General features: G+C 36.7%; 1 long non-coding RNA gene across 1 annotated transcript in view; it reads right to left on the reverse strand.

The window, feature by feature from the left end:
• Positions 1-8,825: 8,825 nt before the first annotated feature.
• The window catches only part of LOC134806464 (uncharacterized), a 558,863-nt gene continuing 548,894 nt past the window's right edge, over positions 8,826-18,794 (reverse strand). Inside the window, exons 2-3 of the long non-coding RNA XR_010146529.1 lie at positions 15,736-16,022; positions 8,826-8,870 (exon numbers count right to left, since the gene is read on the reverse strand). This is a non-coding gene — a long non-coding RNA (uncharacterized LOC134806464). The remainder of the gene's footprint in view (positions 8,871-15,735; positions 16,023-18,794) is intronic.

Here is an 18,794-nt window from a genome sequence, read left to right on the forward strand (position 1 = left end):
GCCGGAAGCGTTTCGGCGGGACGGACGTAGTCATCGGGAGGGGCGCGAGTACTTTGCCACTGTGCCAGCCGCTTTTCGGGTGGCGAGACACTGATAGCGGTAGGGTTAATTATGGCTTTTATAGACATAACGTCTGAATAATAAATACTAAAACAACACTTATACTTAAGTTATAGCGATTTTAGTACACATGTACTATCCTTTCTTGCTAAAAGCTGCAAAATGAACGCAATGACAAACGCTATTCAAACTACTGCTTAGTATCAACAAGTGCGCGGTGGAGAGGGTTCCGTAGCTTTATACACGGTCAACGGTGCTACTTGAGCCTGATTGCCTTGAGCTTGTTTTTATTTTATTTTGAACGCATCTTGCGTATTTATTCTTTAATCCAATAATTAAAAAAAAAATCGAGGATTAGTTTTCTTAACAATTCTTTTCGATTGGGGCTATTCATAAATTACGTCATTTCAAATTAGGGGGGGGGGGGGGGTCTGGACATCGGATGATGGTAGCATGACGTAGGAGGAAACGGGGTGATTTGAAGCATGCTTTTTGGATGATGGGTCTAAAATCGTAAAAAATCGATGACGTAATTTATGGACAGCCCCATTGGTTATTTTACGTAAACAATTACTAGCTTCCATCGTAAACACTGTTAACGAACCATTTGCATACCTTACTGCAACGAGATAAGGTTTACCAATGGCCATTTAAGGTTGTTGCTAGTTGGCAAACAAGGTGTCAAATGCTAGTTATTGATATTGTTGCATTAAAAACTTGTAGACTGGACTGGGTATGTGAAAAATAAAATAATCACCTACATTAAAATATAGCGAAATCGGTTCTCCTGTCGATTTTGAACGGACTGTTTTTAGGTTTCAAGTGGGTCTACTCATACCCATCCCACACTATACTCGTACTCATACCTAAACAATACTGCCCATACCAAACTATACTTGTACTCATACCCGTGATATCCGCTACTAATATACCCGCACCTTCGCACCTGTACCATATTCATATTCATACCATACTCGTAACCATACCATACTCATACTATATACATCTTCGTACTCACGTCGTACATCTTTGCGTGTACCTTTACCTACTACATATTTGTCGGAACTGATAACGGAAAAAATAACTGTGTAATCTGCCGTGCCCCCAGATTTATCATATAACTTAAATATTATATCGCGTTTATAATATTAGTAGGAAGTAGTATTGAATATTGCCCGTGTTACATACCTATAATGTTTCTCATCAAACTAGTGAGGATCTATGTGGTTTTTACCATTTGTGTATAGAACCCTAATAGGCTTTAAGGTTGAGAAAACAATTACAATTATACTGATGTTATTCAAAACTTGTTGTTCTAAAACTATTATTATCTAACATGTAGCTTAGTAACGCGAATAATGTGAATGCCTATTCAGAAATTTAGCACATAATAGCTGTAGCAGTAGCTTATATTCAGCACAGTCGGACGCCATTACGGTTGCTCATATTCTAACATCTACAATTAAATAGGAATTTAAAATGAACTGAAAACCCATTTATATTCATTTATAAAACTAGTTTTATCGTAGCATAACTTGTTAAAGTACATTTTTTATCACTAAAACATCTAAACACCGCAAAAAAATTACAAATTTCAAAGTGGAGTACTAAATTTTCTATATTTACTTTCTAAACAGTGCATTATTTACGCGGCGCTTTAAAATTTTAAATAAAATGTATATATATATTTACAGTAAAGTCGCATGCGCAATGAAATTGATGTTATGTAAACATCAAATCAATATAATTATGGAATAGTGAATAGAATCAGGCGTTACTTTGCGGAAATCCATACTAATTAAAACCAAAATATTACTTTGCTAATCCGCGAAAAGATAACGTGCTAGTCAATCAGCGCTAACCCGTTATACTTACTTGCGTATTTTTACAAGCAATTAATATTCCCACCCTCCCACCGCAAAAATAAATACGCAAATAAATATAACAAACCACCACCAAAAGAATAAACCTCGACACGTGTTTCGCCTCTCTACGAGGCATCCTCAGGAGTTGTTGACGGTCTGACGCCCGGCAACGGAATTTCTTGAACGGAATTTTTTGATTCCGTTGCCGGGCGTCAGACCGTCAACAACTCCTGAGGATGCCTCGTAGAGAGGCGAAACACGTGTCGAGGTTTATTCTTTTGGTGGTGGTTTGTTATATTTATTTGCGTATTTATTTTTGCGGTGGGAGGGTGGGAATATTAATTGCATGTAAAAATACGCAAGTAAGTATAACGGGTTAGCGCTGATTGACTAGCACGTTATCTTTTCGCGGATTAGCAAAGTAATATTTTGGTTTTAATTAATATAATTATGGGTAATGTCCTCCTTATTTTGTATTCACTTCAGAAACTACACTTTGACACGAGTTCACAAATTAAAATGGAAGACAAAATCATACACAAATAGCTGAATATATTTTCTGTAACAATGCACTTTTGAACCAAAAGCTGCATAACGTGTGACTAACTGAGTCATTCTATACAAAGCTGGATAACTTTGGTTTAAAAGCGGTATAGAAGCTTTTGACAGCCTCTATACAAGTGTTATTCAGCGATCCAATGTGTGGGCACACACTTATACAGCTATTACATTACTGTTATTCAGTTTTAAGCGGCGTGGGCATGCCCACTTTGCGACCAAACCTTCTGTATAACGTCTGTATTAGCGCTTATACAGAAGATATACAGCTACCTTATTCAGCATTCAGTACGGCATGCTCTATTATTCAAACAATATTCAGCTACTTTTGTGTTACTTGGGAAGTTTCATGTAATTTAAGCATGTCGTTTGAAAGTGAGAGCGTCACATCGATTGTATGGGAGCGGCGTTTTGGGAACGGGTTCGTGTAATACTTAAATACTAAAATCTACGAATACCTCAATTATAATATGAACGACATGAACGTCTTATGTTCTACTAATTCTCAAGCACCACACTGCCCGATTCGAATTTTAAGATAGATCTAGAAACAATATGGATTAGATGTGTCAGTGCCAAAAGTGACGTTTTTGTTTGAAGAAACGTCACATTTGACACTGTCATATCTAATCCATATCGTTTCTAGATTTATTAACCGACGTATCTTAAAGTTCGAATCGGGCCGACACTATTAATTTTCAATACATTATGGTACCTACGCGTATTATATATTGTCGTGTACTATCACAATAGACATGATTGAACTAACATTATACAGGATAATTGCTTTCTGTAAACAGACCCAGACATAATTGATGTGATTGTCTAGAAACAAATACAGGGATTACAATTATTACATACTACCAAAGAGAATAGATAGTATAGAGGGGTCCTGTCATAGTAAATTTCGTAGTAACAGTAAATTTACTGCCATCTATCGACACATGACTAAAACTCAAAATGAAAACGTATAATACTATAGAAAAAATTGATATACATATATGGATAAATGATTTTATTATTTTTATATCATTTTGACCCATGTTCATTTACTGATACCTATGTGTTAAAATTGTTAAATATGAAACGGTGTCGTCACCGCCATCTAGCCGACCATAGGCCAAAGGTGTATGCGCCATCTATCCGAGAATTACTTTTTCTTGATTTCCGAGGCACGTTTTTTTCTTAGACTTTATTCATCTTATACGGAGACATATGTCTTTGATACTACATATACCTGTATTGTATAATGTTGTATTGAAGCGCTGGTGGCCTAGCGGTAAGAGCGTGCGACTTTCAATTCGCAGGTCGTGGGTCCCCGGCTCGTACCAATGAGTTTTTCGGAACTTATACGAAATATCATTTGATATACCAGATGCTTTTCGGTGAACGAAACATCGTGAGGAAACTGGACTAATCCCATTAAGGCCTAGTTTCCCCTCTGGGTTGGAAGGTCAGATGTCGCTTTCGTAAAAACTAGTGGCTACGTCAATTCTTAGGATTAGTTGTCAGGCGGACCCCACACTCCCAAGAGCCGTGGGAATATGCCGAGATAGCGGGAGGAAGAAGAAGATACCTGTATTGTAATACATCTTATTAAAGTTATTACACGCTTAAGAAGTTTGGTCAAATCAATGGTAAAATGTTACATAATATAAATACATAAAGTATTCCTTGAAATTTGCTACAAATCTGCATAAAAATGATACACTTTGTATTTTGGTACTTAGAGTTCTTTAGTAATTTGGGTCCTGAAACTGGAAAAGTTGATATTTTTTTCCAATAGTTTTAGCTTCCTCTATGGCAACTCCTGTTTCTGATATAGACTCGATTTTCAAATTTTGAGTGCCTAATTTGTCCTTATACCAAAATTTTTTTTTGAGGCCTCCGAAGTTCCAACGGTTGCAAGTTCAAGTCTTGCTGGAGGTGTATTTTAACTTTCCTTTACTATAAAAAATTGTTAAGTAGGTTAATGCTCTTTTAAAAATTATAGGTACGTACATACCTACAATATTTAACACTCCCTCTTTTTCGCTACTCTTTTGACCTAAAAAACATGTAAAATATCATACACAATATTTGTAAAAGAAAAACATATTTCCCGCACAATCCCTGATTGCAACACAAAGGATATTGTCACACAAACACAGAATATTGTTTTGAATATTTAAAAATTCAAGTGAATATCCTGCTGTGTATCGTACAAAGGCGGGGCGATTCGGATTTTCAAGTCTCTTATACTGATTTGATATTTATGCCTCAGCAAGATAATAATATTATCAGCGCGTGATGATAACTAGACAGAAATTCGCTGATAAATTTCAGAGGAAAGGCGCGACGCCTTTTCCATACAAACACAGATTTTCATCTCTGGATAACATTAGAGAAAGTATGATTAAGTACACAATTTAATGTATACCTATTGACCATAGCAATACCCCATCGTTAGATTTTTTGATTATTATAAGAGTTATCCATACAAAACATAAAATGCACCTAACCCTTATAATAATAAAAAAACAAAACATCAAACGAAGGCATAGCTGTTGTTGATATACCTCAAATTATGTGTCAGAGAGGAAAAAGGAGACTACGTTGGTAAACGCTATCCCTAAAATACAAAAGTACCTACTTTTTAACATGCATAAATGCATTATGTGAATGCTTTAATTAAAGAATAAAGAAATTGAATTGAATTTAATGCATAGGCATTAAATTATCTATCAGATAATTCAATATCAAATCAAGAACAGATTTTTAAACCTGAACGCCGCTCTTCTGCACCAAATATCACAGCTTTGTCAAATTGTCATTGTTGGCCGCATCCTCAAATTATGGAGCAAGAATAAAGAGTGACCAGAAAGAGGGAGATTGTATACAACTTTTCCATTTGCGTTTATGTGAATGCTCACTTTGATATTTTATTTTGTATTAATATGTAGGTATTTCATTTTTGAAGTGAAAACTTCTTTAGCGGCGCTGAGCACTTTTTGTGATGGGGAAAAAATGTTAAACTCGCGAGAGCGTAAGACGTAACGTCACGTGTGACGGACACTGTTACAATGTCATTGAGTTTTTCTTTTTTGATTTAAATGCCACCTAGTAGGTTTCCCTCAAACTGGTACTAATATAACTCTAGTACTCACAGTGATGTGCTTAGGGGTTTCAAGTAATGCGACGAAATAACGCTAGATGGCGTTAACCTCAATTATACATAGTGCTGCAGACATTTTGCACTAGATGGCGCTGTTATTAATATTTTGAGTTACAATGTCATTGAGTTTTCACTTCTGCCGGCACTCCTGGAGTGCAACCCGTTGTTTTTTTTTTTTGGGACGTACCACATAATAATAATTCAGCCTATATACGTCCCACTGCTGGGCACAGGCCTCCTCTCCACCACATTATTAAAATCTATATATAAATTGTATATTGTAGATGTCAATTACAATGAAAAATCAACCAATTGGAAACGCAATGGACCGGCAATCCAAAGATGTGGGTTCGAGTCCCACGTTGGCCAGAGTTGATCATCGTTGTTTTTTTTATTGTGATTGACATCAGCATATACAATTTGACCGAAGACCTCGCGGCTACCTCGCACAACGTATCAGCATTGCGATACAGCGAGGAAATGCCGCCAGCATCCTTGGTACAATGCCTCAGGGGCCTATTTTAGATTTAAGCTAGTTATTAATTTCGTTTAGTAGTACCACTGTATATATATATTGTATGTAAATAAATGATTTTTAAATTTATAGATTAAGTATATTATTTTGGTATCATATTGGAGTACTTTTTTAACCAAGCAGGTACGTCTGCAAGCGATACTACTTTTTTTTAATTACAGGGAACATGAAAATATTAACCAATTCGGCCAAAACAAAACCATTTTTTTAACATAGAGTGTATTTTTCAATTTATTTTTATTTTAAAAATTGGTTAGAGTCAGACCAAGAAAGGTCTGCAGTGGATTTGATAGGCCACGCAGTGCTAGTGTCATTTATACGTCATAATTTCATAGAAGTTTGACGTTATAAATAACACGTGCACTGCGTGGGCTATCAAATCCGCTGCAGACTTTTGATGGACTGACTTTATTAGAGTTCTGTAGTCAGAAAAAAGTAAGCTTTGCCAATCTAGGTTAGAGATTCCATTCCCTTGCTGTACACCCTACTGCTCGTATTACTTAGGCAGGGCAGGGTCAAGGCGGGAACAGTGCCTCAATGAAAACAGTGGCTCTTTCGCCCAAATATCTCTATACACTGTAGCATCCTTACGTGCAGAATAACCATTGCTCGTTAAATTGAATTTGTTCGATTACTGATTGCTTCTGATGTATTAGCTTAGCAGGGAAGCGAATCATATTGGAATAAGGTTGAGTGAGTCACTGTACCCGGCTATTTTTTCCGAGCCACTGTTGCCTACCTTACCCTGTTTACTTCTAAAAGATAAACATCCCATAAAAACAATAACTGTCCTAAAAACGAACCTATTTCCATTTGTCACCGAAACCTTTTTTTAGAAAAATCTATTTCCCCCTCATTCGTTTCAATCGGACCTAATGACTCAGAATAATAGTCCTTTGTGTCAACCAGATTAGGGGAGGTTGGGCCAAACAGCTTTTTAGGGAAAGGTGGATCTTAAGTAATTACGCTTTGAGGAAGCTCTTCCATTATCGGCGCTCGATATTGGGCAAAGATATGTACGTGGTGAGACTACCCTTGTCATAAAGGCGCTGTTCATCAGATCTGTAGGATGCCAATTCGTACCTTTTTGACAAACGATACCTTTTCAGAAAGGTCTTACAAAGATCTATCCTACTTTACTACGTTTCAGCAGTAGGTAAATATTATCTAAAAAAAAGCGAATGTTATTTCTAACGAAAACCTAAGTCAATTAAAAAATATACCTACATTAGGGTCAATTTTTGAAAAGGGTGTTTTTTTCGACATTTGTATGGTAATTTTTTATTTTTGAAAAATCTGATTTATAATCATCGTTTTAGGAAGGGTTCTTAACAACAAAAAATATACTGTACGAGGCACCTCTGTACTTTTTATAGTTAGCTAGATATGGACGTTTAAAGATCGACATTTGTATGGCAGTTTTTCGACATAGTATGGCAGTATCAACATGTATATGCCACTATTTATTATTTTTGATGCATTTATAAGACTCTGACGATATTTGTATGGCACCTTCTCGACATCTGTATGACACTATGTCGACATTTGTATGCCACAATCGACATTTTTACGGTCAAAATAGCCGTATAAATGTCGCCATACAAATGTCGCGACATGTCGCCAATAATATTTTTTAGCGATATTTCCTACACAATACAACCGATTCATTTATTTATTTAACTATATATTTTAGCATTATATTTGCAACTATTATTATAAAATAAACATTTTTATTTCAACTATGTACCAACGTATTAAGCGTCCATACAAATGTCATTGTAGTCGTACCAAAATATATCGAAAGAGATTCTTACCTGTTTTTAAATAAATTAGACTGTTTCCGCGTCCACATTCGATGTCAATCGATGCCCAACGAACCGCACTATTGCGTCGTAAATTTAATCTAGCCGTTATTCAATAGACAAAGAAGACTATAGGGGGTATATTTAAGTCATAACAAAACAGGTGCCGCGCGGGACAGCGTTAAAAAGGCTTCCCTTTTCCCTTGTGTTATTAAATAACGCATTAATTTATCAATATGATTAAATAAATTCTCTAGAAAATGCTCTTTATAAAAAAACAAAGTTCTTTATAATACGTTGCCTACATCCAAAGTTATGATTTTTTTTATTGCGCTATGCCGCCACTGGGACACGCGAAAAAGCGGCAAATTTCGCCGTTTTTGGAACTTCAAATGCGATTTTGTCAGAAACAAATAATATTTTAGGTACAGTTGTGCATGATTTTTAAAGCTTATAATACATTGAATGAAAATATATACATACCCAGCCTTTTATTCCTATGGACTTCGAGTTTTAGCCGTGGGACAGCGGAAAATGCCTATTTGAAAATTGACCCATTAACTGTTTCAACACTTTCAACACAGACGTTAATCGATCGATCAATCAATTTTAACATAATAAAGAGCGTTTGTGTCTATTTATTGTATCCTATAGCTGCTATAGGATACAATAAGGGTACTTATAGCTAATAGGCACTATGACTGACATCATGTAGACATCGGTTTAATGTCAGCTGGATGTCCAAAATAAGTCATATTTAACAATATTAAAATTTACTATAAGAACATTAGTAAAATGCAGTTTCTAGCGCCAAACAAGCAACGCCTTAAATCCAGATATCCTCTAAAATCATAAATCACTCGTATGGGTTTGATCAAAAAAAAAGAGTTTCATTTCTAAGTATGGGGAACCCCCAAAAGTTATTGTTTTTTTTTTCTATTTTTGTGTGTAAATCTTAATGCGGTTCACAGAATACATCTACTTACCAAGTTTCAACAGTATAGTTCTTATAGTTTCGGAAAAAAGTGGCTGTGACATACACGGACAGACAGACGGACAGACATGACAAATACATAAGGGTTCCGTTTTTTGCCATTTGACTACGGAACCCTAAAAATGAATTGTTAAAAATCTTGGGGTTTAACAATGGCGGGAAAACTAATGATGTTGGCGTATGAATAATGATGTCTATTAAAATATGCGTCCGTGACATTGGGTATATCGATCCCATTGAGTAATGAGTTATTTATATAACTTACGAAAAAGATCGAGGAAATTATTTGATGGCTTTATTGAGATTTGTTTGTGAATAGATGAAAACAAAGTTGCCTTTCCTGTTTACAATATTTGTTTTCTATTGTTTTCTTCTTATATATATATTGTTTTCTTGCATATTTGCGTCCACTGCTGAACATATGCCTCTTTAATGGATTTCCATGTTGTTCTGTATGCGGCGGTTCTATGCCAGGTCGGCCCTGCCGTCTTTCTAATGTCGTCCGACCATCTGGCTCGTGGTTTTCCGTCCCTCCGGCTTCCCAGTCGAGGTCTCCAGAACAGTACTCGCTGGCCCCATCGGTCGTCAACAACAAAAAAATTGTTTTCTTATTAAGTACAAACTGGTACCTACGAAGACAAGTGTCCAATTAAAGTTATAATTTGAAAGTAGTGTTTTTACATTACAAAAAATGTAATCTGTTCTGTAGGTGCTAGGTGCCTCTTGCGAAGAATGAGTTTTTTTACACGACTGCCAAAAAAAGGAGTTGTTTATTGTTTATTCGCAAAAGTTTTCCTTTCGGTATCGTCTTGGGTCGTCCCATTCGTTTTTCGTCAAGTTCTTAAATTAGTCCTATTCTGCTTTCGTCACTCATTCTACATTCGTCACAATCGTCGGTGGCTTTCAATGTAGAATGAGTGACGAAAGCAGAATAGGACTAATTTAAGAACTTGACGAAAAACGAATGGGACGACCCAAGACGATACCTTCCTTTCGTGTTTAAAAAAAAATTGCAAATTTTGAAAAAAAAAAACCTATCGACCTAGTCTTTATTGCCGCTAAAAATTATGGAGAATGGAAAATATTTAGAAATGGATAAACATACTTAACTCTTTTGGTATGGACGAGTAACTATACGTAGTATTCTTCCCTCTTAAAAACACAAATTAAAATGTCTAATAATAAAATAGTTTGTTTTAAACTCTAGTTGTATATGGTGGAATATTTATTATGTATATTTAATTTGTGGCGGACTTGTTGATTTTCGATTCCAATATATCTAATTAAATTTGGAAGCAACTGATGCAATTAGTGAGGGCAAGATTGGAAAAATATTCTCGAATTCAGACAATAATTATTTAAATTTACATTAAGTCACATAATCCATACCCACCGCCAAAAAGCTGATACCATACAATCGAAATTACGCTCTCCTTTTAAAATGGCATACTTACGGCCCGATCGAATTTTAAGATATTATACGTCAAACATTACGTCTAGATACGATATGGATCAGATATATTATGTCAGTGTCAAAAGTGTATTATGAAAAAGTGTTGGGTAGACGTCAGTAATAGCACAGTATTAGGTCATTACCTATGAAATTGGCGTTTTGTACGGAGAATTTCAACGAAACACGAATTTCCATACAATTAATTTTGCGGATATTTTTTTGATGGCTAATTCAAACCAAACAAAATTTTTCCAGTAATTTTTGACACCTTTAAGGTATGTTTTCAATATCTCCATTTCTTGAAAATTGGTACCATTAGAAAAATATAAGTAATTTTAATACTCGAACCGACAGCACATGAAAATACCTATTTTCAAGGCTTAATTCTGAACACTTAACAATAAAAATAACAATTAATTGTATGTAAAATCGTTGTTTATTGAGTGCACTGTAGTTTTATTGTAATTGTGTATGTACTTTTGTAAAAAAAAAAAACTAGGATCAGACTTATATCTATGAACAAAAACGCCAATTTCATAGGTAAGGACCTAATATAATAAAGAGTACTAACGTACAGTATGGACACTCCCTGCCTCCCGTTGAAAGTGCCGCCCACCCGCTCTCGGTTACCTCACAGTTATCGGCTGGCAAGGACGCGACGACGCGGTGCGCAGAGCGGAGGCCACGTAAAATATTCAAATATTTACAAAACCTATCAGATCACACTGAAAACAACACAATATCTATATGAACAAAAAATCATGTTTTCAACTTACGTTATATTTTGGTGGCCTGAATTTCCTTACAAAAATTTTGTTACTTACTTCGTTTATACTGATTCAAAATAGGAAACTATTGTATAAATCGAGCTTAGATACCCACCTTACAACATAATACGATTCTTATTTCTTCCTAATTCGCGCAATGAGTTTTGAGTCATTGAGGTCATCGAACTTGGCAACAAAATGGCGGAAACCCTAGCACGTCTTATCTCACTCACACAAGCATGGTACGCGTTCACCTACACGAGATTAGACTGTGTGCGTAGGAACGCGTTTGTTTCATACATTTGATCGCCAGTGTCCGAGGTGTGGTAATAGTTAGCCGCGACCACGACCAGTGAAACCTGTCGAAACGTCCGTAAATAAAGGTAATAAAATAAATTCACGATAGACCCATCTATAAATGTGAGTTAATAGTGTTCAATACGCGAAAGTAATAAATATATTATTATACCTATAATTTTATGGAATAACTTACCTACTGAGGTTTTCCTTTGCGCTAAGACATGAGGCTCTTCAAGAAGGGGCTATTAAAGGATCGGCAACAATAGGTGTCTCCTCTGATATTGCTTATGTACATGGGCAACAATGACCGCTTCATAACAGGCGGTTCTGCTCGTTTGTTGACTATCACAAAAACCGGGCAAGTGCGAGTCGGGCTCGCGCACGAAGGGGTCCGTACCATAATGCAAAAAACGGCAAAAAAAACGGTCACCCATCCAAGTATTGACCCCGCCCGACGGTGCTTAACTTCGGTCAAAAATCACGTTTGTTGTATGCGAGCCCCACTTAAATATTTATTTTATTCTGTTTTTAGTATTTGTTGTTATAGCGGCAACATAAATACATCATCTGTGAAAATTTCAACTGTCTAGCTATCACGGTTCGTGAGATACAGCCTGGTGACAGACGGACGGACGAACGGACAGCGGAGTCTTAGTAATAGGGTCCCGTTTTACCCTTTGGGTACGGAACCCTAAAAAATACATTGCTCACTGTGGGCATTGAACTAAGTATTATTAATTATGTATAGAACCGCCACAGAGAACCAGTATTTTGCGCCACGAGTTGTTATTTTGACAACAAACCATAGAAGCGGAGCGTAAATCTCGCGACCTAAACGCGTAAGTGCCATGAGTTTTAAGTTACGATTGCAACAATTTCATTGTTTTGTATGGCTTCTCTCAAGGATTGTGGGACTATCGATCGCCATTGCACGGCACAATACTAACAAACAAACATGGTAAACAACACGATTGAACTGAAATCAAACCACATTGCTCGATAATCAAATTGATATCGTTTGTATAAACAAGTTAGAAGTTAGAAATACATCATCATACTTTGGTCAATAAATTATTAATATGTGAAACGTTGAAAAAAATTATACAGATCACCCTACTAGGCGAAGCTTGTACTATGGGTACCTACTTTTTTTTGACAATCCATAACTCCCGCGGGAACAATATGGGCCTTTGTCCTTCAGAACACCTGTGTGACATAAGGTCTTTTTCGGGCAAGTGTGATGAAAAGTTTTTTGAATAAGGGGTAGATCATTTCATCTAAGTAGCCAAATACTTAGATGAAAATGATCTACCCCCGATCTTCCGACGCATTCAACAACTTGATCACCATTCAAGAACCTTTCCACCCCAGCAGCTATCGCTAATCGAAATTGCTTCACAAACAAAAGCGTACGGATACAGAGATATGTCTTTAATAAAGACATCCAATCATTCAAGGTCGCGATCCTCGTTACTGTTATAAATGGCGTCAATTTGTGCGGTATATTAATGTTGAATATAACTTTGATTGAGTTAACAACAACGCTATTAGGTATAAGTGAACTAAGTTTCTGTCTGTGATATTTATTATACGTCAAGATATTTATTATTAAATCAACGATTATAGATAACATATTAAATATAAAATAACTTATTAAAATAAACTAAAACTACAAACAAATTAAAATTAATACTAAAATAAATAAACTTACCTATAAAATAAAAACCTAATTATAAAAAGAATACCCCCTCCAGCAGGTCCGCCTGTGGCATGGTGCCCATTACGCTGGCGTTTCCTCGCTGAACCGCCAGGGCGATTCGTTGTGATATTTAGCTTCGTTATGAATAACGGCCCGATTCGGATTTTGAAATAGACATCTATTAGATATCTTTTAGACATCACCAAGATACGATAACGATATGTTTAAGATCTAACCTGTCAAATTTGACATTTGCGCGATTCTGCCGATACTCTTGAACGATTTCCACAGGATATGACTTAGAGATCCAATTCACATCTAAAAGATATCTTATTCTATCTGACGTAAAAGTGACATTGGTTGCCCGAATTGCGCTGCAAAAGATAACTAGTTGATCTAAACTAAACTATAACGTATCTAGAATGGATCTAGTACGTATCGTCTCTTGTGAATATCTTGAAGTTCGAATACGGCAGTAAGATTACAAGCCAAATACACGCGCGAATGATATTTAATTGACATCATTTAAATATCATTTTAATGACAAAACTTCCGTGAGTTTTAATATATTTAATTTACTGTCTTAACGTACGAATTGGCCTCATACTCTTGAGTAGACGCCAGCACGCCCTGCTTTGTTCAATATCCTTTAATTTTTCTGCATGCGAACGACGCACGCGTAGATATTTCATAATTAGTCTCTATTATTTCCTCGTCTCTGACCAATACAAACAAGAAACAATACATACAGATAAGAATCTATACAGAAGCCAATAAAGTTTAATTAAAGATTGATAAAGTACGGTACGGCCCCTTCTTGAAGGAAATATATTGTTTCTTCGGCTGTTTTCATTTTATAATGAGTTTTAAGAGAAAAAAGCGTTAGCAACCTTGCGATTTTAGACCGGGCCGTGGCCGGGCCGGAGCTTCCGGAGCTTCGTTTTCTTTGGACCGCACCACGTGATCACCGATCAGCCGTCATAGAAAATGACATGTCGGACATCACGGCCGGGCACAGCCCTCCTTAAAACTCCGGTTAAAAGTTTTTAGGAACTTCTTTTTCTTTGTCGGTCCATTCATTACTCAGGATCGTGAATACTTGGGTTTGCAGCTCCTATGATTTGTCTCCATCGGTCTTGATCTCACGATTGCTGGATGGAGTTTGCCTGAGGTGGCCTTCTTAACTTGATCGGATCATCTAGTTGGTGGTGGGCCCTGCGGGCTTTCGTCTTCCGAGCACGATAATTTTCTTTAAACATTCATCACCTCTACGCATATTCTTTAGTGCTAAATTGAGCTTCCAAACTGGCTGAGAGTCAATCCATCAACTGATCATCATCATCATCATCATCATCATCATCATCATCATCATCTCAGCCATAAGACGTCCACTACTGAACATAGGCCTCCCCCTTGGACCTCCATACGTGCTGGTTGGAAGCGACCCGCATCCAGCGTCTTCCGGCGACCTTAACAAGATCGTCTGTCCATCTTGTGGGTGGACGTCCTACGCTGCGCTTGCTAGTCCGTGGTCTCCACTCGAGCACTTTTCGATCAACTGATAAAACCTTCCAATCCAAACAAAACCGATTAAAAGTCTCGTATGACAAAACGATCGGCCTACAAAAAGTTTATATAATACAGTTTCCGGAACTCATGTACGAAATATCATTTGATATTTACCAGTTGCTTTTCGGTGAAGGAAAACATCGTGAGGAAACCGGACTAATCCTAATAAGGCCTAGTTTCCCCTCTGGGTTGGAAGGTCACATGGCAGTTGCTTTCGTAAAAACTAGTGCCTACGTCAATTCTTGGGATTATTTGTCAAGCGGACCCCAAGCTCCCATGAGCCGTGACAAAATACCGGGATAACGCGAGGAAGATGAAGAGACATTTTTGATCTCGATTAGTTACCGGTATAAAAAAAAATCAGTGCGGATATGATGATCGTTCTTGTCTACGTGACAGCGTGATAAAACGGTGTCCGTCACTTTTTATCCCACAGTGTTAAAAGTAACAGTTATTTTATATTTTATGTGCCGTTTTATCACGTTATATTAATAAAGGGGACGGCCGTTTCTCCATACAAACGTAGTCCCCATTTTCCTCTCTGGATATTGACATTGTGGAAAATATTTTTACCTAATTGGATGTATATTAACCATAACTATGCCCCTACGTTTGTCATTTTCCGATTTTTTGATTATGGTAAAAATTAGGAGCAAAACACAGATGTCATTCAATTTTTTAAATGCTCGTAGCTCTTTTAATAATTAAAAATTCGAAATAAATCAAACGTAGAGACATAGCTGTGGTTAATATGCAACAAATTGCGTCAAAATATTTTCAATTAATATTAATATCCAGAGAGGAAAATGAGGACTATGTACGTATGTATGAAAAGGCGATTTCGCGCGGGTCCTCCACTTTCGTCTTAATATTTAATGATATTTTGTTAAAAATGTATTAAAAATGCGGCCAAGTGCTAGTCGGAGTCGCCCATGAAGGGTTCCGTAGCAGCAAGTAACATAATAAAATTGCGGTTTACGATTTATGACGTATTAAAAAAAAACTACTTACTAGGTCTCGTTCAAACAAATTTTCGGTGGAAGTTTGCATGGTAATGTACATCATATATTTTTTTTAGTTTTATCATTCTCTTATTTTAGAAGTTACAAAGGGGGTTGGGGGGAAACACATTTTACCACTTTGGAAGTGTCTCTCGCGCAAACTATTCAGTTTAGAAAAAAATGATATTAGAAACCTCAATATCATTTTTCAAGACCTATCCATAGATACCCCACACGTATGGGTTTGATAAAAAAAAGTTCAGTTCTAATTATGGGGCAACCCCCAAAATGTATTGTTTTTTTTTTCTATTTTTGTGTGAAAATCTTAATGCGGTTCACAGAATACATCTACTTACCAATTTCAACAGTATAGTTCTTATAGTTTCGGAAAAAAGTGGCTGTGTCATACGGACGTACAGACAGACATGACGAATCTATAAGGGTTCCGTTTTTTGCCATTTGGCTACGGAACCCTAAAAATATCCCTCAAAATTATTCACCAACGTATTTTAGGTCGACTTTATACAAGAGATTTTATACAAACCTACACGTTTTTTTTTGTTTTTTTTTTATCAGATTATCGATGTGAAAAATGACAATGAGATGTCATAGTTTTCAATCTAATTTAATTTCTTTTATTCACAATCAAACAAAAACATAATGCGCCACATCATGCTGGCCTCGTCATTGCACACAAATGTAGTCCACACAAACATCCACATGAACTTATTATAGACTAGCGACCCGCTCCGGCTTCGTACGGGTTAACAAATTGTACACAAACCTTTTCGAAGAATCACTCTATCGATAGGTGAAAACCGCATGAAGATCCGCTAAGTAGTTTTTGAGTTTATCGCGAACAAACATACAAACACACAAACGGACAGACGCGGCGGGGGACTTTGTTTTATAAAGTGTAGTGATAGCTATACAGGATGATTCATGAGACGTGAGCAGGACTAATCCTGCACACTCAGTAACTGATAATTGATCGATCACCGTCATATTTAGGAGAAACAACCACACTTTTTCCTATTTTTTAACTTTTTGGTGAGAGCAAATTTAATTCTCAACAATCATGGACACCCTACAGGACCTAATTAATAAACATATAACCTCTTTAACCGCAATGGCATTTTGATTACGAAGAAAATAAACTGTCAAACTTGAGTGAGATACGAGTTTTCAAAAGTAACCAGACCGTGATGACAGTGATGACATTCAATTTGACACAGAATATCGGTAGTTTAGTATTCTAATTTTAGGGTGACCATTGCATGTCGTAAAAAAAATAATAACTTTTTTTTTTCAACACCACTAGAAAATTAACGTTAACCTCACTAATACTGATACGAAACAGTTGCTTATAATTAACGATATGCGCAGTGTTAGTCCTGCTCACGTCTCCTGAATCACTCTGTATATAACACACGCTTACGTTCACACAATAACTTGTACCTATTCCAAATCCCTGACCTATCTAGATTATTATGTTGACCGCTAGCTGAACTGACCTTCCGACTAGTCGGACCAACAAGTCGGGAACAAAGTTCTCCGACTAATGAGGCCATTATGTTGACCGCTAGCTGAACTGACCTTCCGACTAGTCGGACCAACAACTCGGGAACAAAGTTCTCCGACTAATGAGGCCATTCTTTAGACACTGGCTTGGATAATGGCGTCAAAAGTTTTTTGTCGCAAAACTTTTGGCATGACTTCTGGGAGTAACATCATCAACATCATCAGTAATTAAATTAATTATTCACATCGAAATAGGTATTTTTCTTCCCTGCGAAGTGCCAATTTTCTGTTTTCTATTTGCATATTTTTTATTCACGAAAATGAAAATGAACATGATTTCCTGGTGATGTGAAAAGCAGTATCTGTCACATGGCAGCAAAATTATTTGCACCTTGGGCATTAACACTTGAATACCTACCTCACTACGCTCGAGATTAGTACCACTACCACCAGTTTTGACATTGACATATTCACTCACGTCTAGGTAACTTACTTCTATGCATCTCGCTCGTACTCGCATATTAGTGCAAGCGAGACGTATAGAAAAGTAATTTACGGAGACGCGAGCTAATATGTCAATGTCAAAACTGGTGGTAGCTGTAGGTACTGGTCTTTCAGGTCTTAATATAATAGTACATTACTACAGAGGCCGGGACGAAAGGGGTTGCCGGCCGAAGACATATAGACGGCCGAGCGAAGCGAGGCCGGATAGGTCTGAGCGCGGGCAACCCCATTTCCCGCCGAGGTATGTATAGTGCTTTTCTCAAACATGCAATGAAATAAATAAAATAAAAAATCCACGAAACCCAAGTTTTATTTATAGAAAAAACTAAAAGTAAACTACACCCAAAATATAACCAACACGTACCTATATCATTATCACGCGTATGTTTTACACGAGTCGTGTATTTTTACTACCCGTACATTTTCATGTATCTTTGATTTTTTCGCCTTGTATCCGTCTGACTGTCGTTTTCGTCACATAAGTTTAGGTACATAGTCTTTCACGTTGATATCATGTTTCACATACATCGTTGCTTTATGCATTGAGATGGCTTCATAGCTATTTATCAGACCGTCACCAAATAACTAGGGTTCAATATACATCTTCGACCGATAATTCTAAGTTAACTGTCGACTCTGCTTCACGTATGAACCACAGTGGAGTACCGCAGGGCAGCATATTAGGGCCACTCCTATTCTTGCTCTATATAAACGATTTTCCTACCTGTATTAAACACCGCTGCTTTTTGTTTGCAGATGATACAACGATAGTTATTAGAGGTAAAAACGACAATGACCTGAAAGAGAACATAAATTCTACTCTGATTGATGTAGGTGATTGGTTAAATCGGAATGGTCTATGTATGAATGCTTCAAAAACTAAACTAGTTCGATTTGCTACAAGAAATAGTAAAATGATGCCATTAAATATAAAAATGGGCACTGAGCAAATCGAAGAAGTAGCACATACAATTTTCCTAGGCATTGATGTAGACCAGTATTTAAATTGGAA

This window comes from Cydia splendana, chromosome 3 (genome assembly GCF_910591565.1).
Source record: "Cydia splendana chromosome 3, ilCydSple1.2, whole genome shotgun sequence".
In the NCBI taxonomy this organism is placed as follows: Eukaryota; Metazoa; Arthropoda; class Insecta; order Lepidoptera; family Tortricidae; genus Cydia; species Cydia splendana.